Genomic DNA, 7802 nt, shown 5'->3' with positions numbered 1-7802 from the left:
TAGGGCAGGAGAAATCATGGAATATTCCATTAGAATCAAATAGTTCCTCAAAAAATTTATTCTTGAATTCGCCACCATGATCACTTCTGACTCTGATGATTTTAGAGTCAAATTCGTTTTGCACTTTGGAACAGAAGCTAGTGAATACAGAGTGAGACTCACTCTTGTGCTTTAGGAATTTTACCCATGTCCAGCGACTAAAGTCATCAACAATAACTAGTCCATACTTCTTTTCATTGATGGTGATGTCTTAACAGGCCCAAACAGGTTAATGTGAAGAAGTTCCAGAGGCTTAGAGGTGGAAACAATATTTTTCTTTTTAAAAGATGTTTTCGAAAATTTTCCTTTCTGACATGCCTCACACAGAGCTTCTGAAGAATACTTCAGTTTAGGTAGACCTCTGACTAACTCGAGTTTATTTAGCTGAGAGAGTTTTCTCATGCTAATGTGGCCCAAGCGTCTATGCCATACCCATTGCTCTTCATGAACAAACATCAGACATTTTACATTTTGATCTTTTAGATCTGAAAGATTTATTTTGTAATATTGTTTTTCCTCTTGCCAGTGAATAGAACTGTTCCATTGTTCTGATTAATTGCTTTACATGTTTTTTGATTGAAGATTACATCATAACCGTTATCACTTAATTGACTTATTGATAACAGGTTATGCATTAATCCTTCTACATAGAGAACATCAGATATAGAGGGAAGAGTTCCATTACCAATAGTTCTGAAGCCTCTGATTCTTCCTTTTTGATTTCCTCTGAAACACACGAAGCCAGCATCTTTAACTTCCAAGCTTTGGAACATATACTTTCTTCCCGTCATGTGTTGTGAGCATCTAGAGTCCAGGTACCATGATTGGTGTCTTAACTCTGCTGCATAAGATATCTGCAACATAAACAATCTTATCCTTTGGTACCCAGAATCTTTTGGATCCTTTGTGATTAGTTTTCCCAGAGTTTCTTAGAACTTTGGGTATTCTAGCAATATCAAAACTTTGAGCTTGTGTATGTGTGTAGTGATAAGAAAAAGGAGATTTTGGTTTGTCATCTGTAGGGGATTTATCTTCAATGGGGACATACCCTATCCCTCTTTTATTATTCTGACTAACTCCATAAATCATGGATGCCATTGTGCTTCTTTCTATCCCATTTTTCAGAAACTTTTGAAAAGATTTTTCATATTCATATATTATTGTGCTAGAAGTTTGTGGGGCTTGAGATAACGCTTCTTCAAGTTTTAAACATTGTTTATTTGTGGAGTCTCTTTCTTTTGTCAAATTTAGGTTTACATCTTTCAATTTTGAAACTGTTATCTTAAACTTATCACATTCTTCAATGGTTCCTTCAAGAACCCTTTTTAGTGCTTTAAATTTTTGTTTAAGTTTTTTATATGAGTTCAAAGATTCAGAAAGGCATGATTCAAGGTCAGAGCGAGAAAGATCAGAAAATACCTCTTCAGGATCAGATTCTCTATCTGATGTATTTCCATAGGTGATAGCCATAAATGCAACATTTGCCTGTTCTTCAGAGTCTGATTCAGAGGAATCAGATTCACTGGCGTCCCAGGTGGCCATTAGTCCCTTTTTGGTTTTGAATGAGCTTTTCTTGAAACTTTCTTTTCTGGAGCTCTCTTTCTTCAGCTTTGGACATTCGTTTCTGTAGTGACTTGTTTCCTTGCATTCATAACATGTTATTTCTTTGTTTGACTTACCTCTAGAAGTTGATTCTGAGCGATCTCCCGTGGGTCTTGGTCTTTTGAAGTTGTTATTCCTTTTTTTCCAGAGTTTTTTAACTCTTCTGGTCAAAAGGGATAACTCTTCTTCATCGTCAGAGTCTTCCTTTTCAGAGTCGTCATTGTCTTCCTCTTCAGCTTGGAAGGCTTTGTTCCTTTCTAGTTTGCGTCTTTCAGATCTGGACTTCAGTTCAATAGACTTGATCTTCTTTTGAGGCTCATCTTCCTCAAGTTCTATCTCATGACTTCTGAATGAACTGACGAGTTCCTCAAGGCTGATATTGTTCAGATCTTTTGATAACTTTGATGTTGTGACCATTGGTCTCCACTTCTTTGGCAAGCTTCTGACTATCTTTTTGACATGATCTGCAGTTGTGTAGCCCTTGTCCAGAACTTTGAGTCCTGCAATTAAAGTTTGAAATCTAGAAAACATTACCTCTATAGCTTCATCGTCCTCCATCTTGAAAGCTTCGTACTTTTGAATTAGAGCCAGAGCCTTTGTCTCTTTGACTTGAGAATTTCCTTCGTGAGTCATCCTCAGGGAGTCAAGTATTTCTTTAGTTGTTTCCCTGTTGGTGATCTTTTCATATTCATTGTAGGAAATGGCATTTAGCAGTATCGTTCTGGCTTTGTGATGGTTTTTGAAGTCGCGCTTCTGATCATCTGTCATTTTGCTTATGGTAATGGCAACGCCAGCGTCAGACACAAGAGGTGTGTAGCCGATTGTGACTATGTCCTATAGATCCGCATCATAGCCCAGAAAGAAACTTTCAATTCTATCTTTCCAGTAATCAAAATTTTCTCCATTAAAGATTGGAGGTTTAACATTGTAACTATCTCTTTCATTGGTGTTGGCCATAGTGTTTTTCTCACTCTGGATCTCTCTACACTATTAAGTGTTTGATTAGAAAATCAATAACAGAGCCGAAGCTCTGATACCAATTGAAGGTAGAGAAAAACAAGAAAGGGGGGTTTGAATTGTTTTGGAAAATAAAAACTGTTTAAGAACTTAGACACACGCAGAATAAAAAGAATTCAACACAGAATTTTATACTGGTTCGCTTGAAATTCAAAGCTACTCCAGTCCACCCGGCCAAGGTGATTTCACCTTCAAAAAGGACTTAATCCACTAATCTTGAAAGATTACACAAACAACCGTTTAAGAGAATTAGTCCCTTAACCTTCTTAAGTATTCAAACTTCACAGAGTCACCTGAGGAAATATCTTAGCAATGATATGATCAGTAATGAATAGTGCTTCTAACAATAAGAAAATATTACAAAATATAAGAGCAAGAAATGTTTTCACGTTAGAGCAGCAACTCGTGAGAGAGTGAAAAGAAAGTAAAGGAAGAAATGTATTCTCGTGTATCAGGTGCTTGACTTGTGAAGCGTTTCATCCTTTTTATAGGAGATTGAGAGGACCATTGGTTGATGTTAATTACATAATCTTGGTCATGAAGAATGATTAATGTCATTACTCTCTTTGTTCTTTCCAAAGCAGTAATGGGAGCGTCATAACTTCCTTCTAAAAATAGTTTCTTTCTATAAGCAATTTTCTTCAAGGTTAAGTTATCTTGAATCAGCGAATCCTGTAGTCAGAGTCTTTATTTAACAATATTCGTCTTCAGAGGGTGCTTGTATATGACTTCCTCAGAGTTTCTCTTTATTTGACTTCTTTAGAGTGTGCATCTTCAGAGTCTGGATTCATTCTTTTCTCTCTGAGTTTCTGACTTTAATTTTGCTAGCGCCTGTGTTGGATCAGAGTCAGAGCCTTCTGGTTACGTAACTTCTGAGTAGTATCTTAGCGCTTGGACTTGTATCTGATGGTTGTCTATCTGATTTGTTTTGTTCAGAGTCCTGCACACTTTAGATGAATTTCGTTAGGGTACCATTTTTGTTTCATCCTTTGTTATCATGAAAATCTTAGAGATATATTGTAGAACTAAATTTGTTCTTACATCTTCCTCTTCATCATCCTCTAGCACAGTAGCTAAGTGTTGTTCATTGCCATGAATGAACCCTCCACTATGGAAACTGAGTCCCACATCTTCTGATCTAACAGCTGATGACCCTTGCTGAAAACTGAGACCGGTTCTGTTCTTGTTGTCTGAGACCTCTACCATCCGCCCCCACTGATCAGACTGACCATCTTCAACAATCTTCAATGCATATTTGAATGAGAACATAGGTGCCCCAACTCTCTTTTCAACAGCAATAGACAAGGCTTGGAACAGAGTTCCAACCTCATCCTCAGTTTCAACATAAGAGAAAGATGATAGGTGGCTGACTAGCAGCGCCTTCTCCCCGCCAACGATGCCTAGCTTTCCATTCTTGACAAACTTGAGCTTCTGATGCAACATGGAGGTAACAGCTCTTGCCTCGTGGATCCATGGCCTTCCCAATGGACAACTGTATGCTAGGCGGATATCCATTACTTGAAAGGTAATTTGGAAGTCACTCGGACCTATCTTCACCGGAAGGTCCACATCACCAATCACTGTCTTGCACGAACCATCAAAAGCCTTGACGATCACACCACTATATCTCATAGGCGCTCCTTGGTATGGCAACTTTGCCAATGTTGACTTTGGCAATTCAAGGAAGATCCAATGTCAACTATCACATTTGACAAAGCGTCATCTTTGCAGTTCATGGAGATATGCAAAGCCAAGTTATGGTTCTTACCCTCCTCGGGGAGTTCTTCATCATAGAAACTGAGGTTATTACAAGAAGTGATGTTAGCTACAATATGATCAAACTGATCCACCGTAACATCATGTTCCATAAAAGCTTGCTCAAGAACTCTCTGCAGTGCTTCTCTGTACGCTTCGGAATTCATCAACATGGACAATACTGAAATATTTGAGGGGGTTTGGAGCAATTGCTCTACCACATTGAACTCACTTTTCTTTATTAGCCTGAGTACCTCATCATCATCGTTAGGCTTCAAATTGATGGATTCACCAGACTGAAACTTTGGAGCGCTAACTGGATCTATTGCAGGTACTTCCATCTTCTTACTAACTGGACAAACTTCTACATTCTTTGGGAACACCGGCCCAAACACACGACCACTAGGGGTCACCTTAGTAACATCAGCAATACTTATGACAGAACTGGACGTAGGTAACAGAACCTCTTGACCATCTTTCACCCTAGTTGCATTATGCTGATAAGGAACAACTTTATCGAATGAATACGAGACTGGACCCGCCAACCATATGACCAACGATGATACCGATCTCTTGCTGAAACTGTTACTACTGCTGCTATCAAATGAAATCACCATTCTCTCTGGTGTCTTGAATACTAGAACTATTACATTGACATCATCATCTATGTGACGGGATTGAACAATCTGAATCAAGCCTTCATCCATCAACCGTTGGATGTCCCTCTTCACAACCACACAACCCCTCGGGTTGACACTGCAAATAGCACAACCATCATGGTCATGCTCACAATCGCTCACCAAGCATATATCCTTGTGCATCTTCACCAAGGACCTTATAATGAAGCGTACATCAAATACCTTGAACTCCCTTGGACAACCGTCCACCATATTAACAAATGAACTTCCATGGGCAGGCAGTGGGTTTGCTTTCACATTGGATGCGCAGTCTTCAAAGGTCACCATCCCACTCTTTACCAGCTTCTGAACTTCATATTTGAGTGGGTAACAGTTCTCTATATCATGTTCAGGAGCTCCTTGATGAAAAGCACAACGGAGTTCCGGCTTGTACCACCATGGAAGTGGTTCAGGGATTTGCGGAGGATTTCTCGATTGTAGCAGGTTCTTGAGAACCAACGAGGGGTATAGTTCTGCATATGTCATGGGAATAGGGTCGAAAGAGACCTTTTTCCTCTCAAAACTCTATTGCTAATGATTGTTGGTATTGTTGTTATAGGTGTTTGTACGTTGTTGTGGTTGTTGTTGTTGTTGAACTGGTGTTGACTGATTTGCTGAAAATACGGGAATAACTGAAGATACTTGATGGTGATGTTAACGGGGTGGTTGACTTCTTCTAATTTGAGGCCTCCTTTGCCTCCCACTGGAAACTACATTAGCTTCACTGTCCTTCTTCTTGCTAAAGTTGTTGTCGTACTTCTTGTTGGACGACACCTCCTCTTTAGACAACCGTCCTTCTCGGACACCTTCTTCGAGCCTCATCCCCATGTTTACCATCTCGGTAAAATCACTGGAGGCACTGGAAATCATCCGCTCATAATAAAATAAGCTCTGGGTCTTCAAAAAAATCTTGGTCATCTCCTTTTCCTCTAAAGGAAGGGTAATCTAAGGAGCAAGCTCTCTCCACCTCTGCACATACTCCTTAAATGTCTCCTTGTCTTTCTGAGACAATGATCTCAACTAATCTCTACCGGGAGCCATATCAACATTGTATTTATACTGCTTCACAAATGCTTCACCCAAATCGTTGAACATGCGAATGCTCGCACTATCCAACCCCATGTACCACCTCAGAGCGGCACCGGTCAGACTGTCTTGAAAATAATGGATCAACAGCTGATCATTATCTGTGTTAGTAGACATCTTTCTAGCATACATCACCAAATGACTGAGTGGACATGTGTTCCCCTTATATTTTTTAAAAGTCAGGCACTTTGAAATTTAATATAATCTTCACATTGGGAACCAAACACAGTTCAGCAACACTTTTTCCAAATAGGTCCTTACCCCTCAAAATTTTCAACTTCTTGCGCAGCTTAAGAAATTGATCCTTCATCTCATCCATCTTCTCATACATATCTGAGCCTTCAGATGGCTCGGAATGATAGATGGTGTCTTCCACACGAGGCAGGGTATGCACGACAGGCGACGGCACAGACATGATCAGGATAGATGTCAGTATAGAAGCAAAGGTATGTGCAAAGCCTTGAAGCACAAAGTTCGGCGGCATTCCCCACGGGAATCCGGCAGGCATGTTGGGCGCGAAGTGAGCAGCAGTTGAGGGAACAGTAAAGGTAGCCACCTCGGAAATAACAGTCCTCTGAGGAGGAGGAGTTGCGGGTGTTGGAGAAGACTGACTCTATGCAGCTAACACTGACTCCATCATGGCAGTCAGGCGGGCGATCTCCTCTTTCAAGTCTCTATTCTCTTTCTCAAGATGTTCCATAATTCTTGAGTGATTGGCACGAGTATTGTATCGATGAGTCAGCTTGGCTGAAGCACAGAAGAAATACCAATGAGACATCTGGCGAAAGAGAAACATGCTTATGCAAATGATGCATGAAATGCAATGCTTGATTGTTTTTATTTTCAAGGAACTTACTATATTATTTGCAAATATACATATGTTCAACAATAATTGCAACAATTTGATATGACCATAAAAATCTCTTTTATTTATATAATTGGAAGGATTACACTGAGTACAACTTCAGAAACCAAATGAAAAATACAAGAGAAAAGGAGACTAGTCATCCTAAGGATCCTTAACAACAATGCTAGAAGATCTGGCCATAGGGGTGTACTTCCTTCGAATGCGTCCGATCTTGGTCTCAAAAGAAGCCTTCATCTGAGTCTTCTCGAGGACAAGTTGGTCAACACTCTTCTTCCAATCAACGGAAGGCTGAGGCATACTAGAGGAAGATGAAAGCTCCGGCTCTCTCTGTCTTTTTTTCACTCGGTCTTCAAGTAGCTCAATAAGCGTGTCTTTTTCCTTAGACTCAAGCTGCAACTCCTCATGCTTTTTACTCAAAGCATGGAACTGATTTTCCCACATATCCTTCTCTTGACTCATCTTGGCGAGTGCGTCTTCCAACTCCTCTACATCTTTGTTAGGGAGAGTTAATCGCTCAACCACAACCATAGACATAGGTCTCTCACAAGGATAAGGCATCTTCAACTCCATAGCTCTCTTCTTCACCCAAAGAGTGTAAGCTTCCAAAGCTACACAGTTGCACGGACCAAGCTCGAGTCTTCCTTTCCTATGCACATTATGCCAAGCATGCACAATTTTCTGATTCAAATGTCGGGGATTTTTACCCTCTTGATAGAAAAGACCTTCTAACAAAGTGTTATTAGGTTTGTCTCTCAAGG

The sequence above is a fragment of the Lathyrus oleraceus genome, chromosome 3 (assembly GCF_024323335.1).
Source record: "Lathyrus oleraceus cultivar Zhongwan6 chromosome 3, CAAS_Psat_ZW6_1.0, whole genome shotgun sequence".
Taxonomy (NCBI): domain Eukaryota; kingdom Viridiplantae; phylum Streptophyta; class Magnoliopsida; order Fabales; family Fabaceae; genus Lathyrus; species Lathyrus oleraceus.
This window is presented reverse-complemented; position numbering follows the sequence as displayed.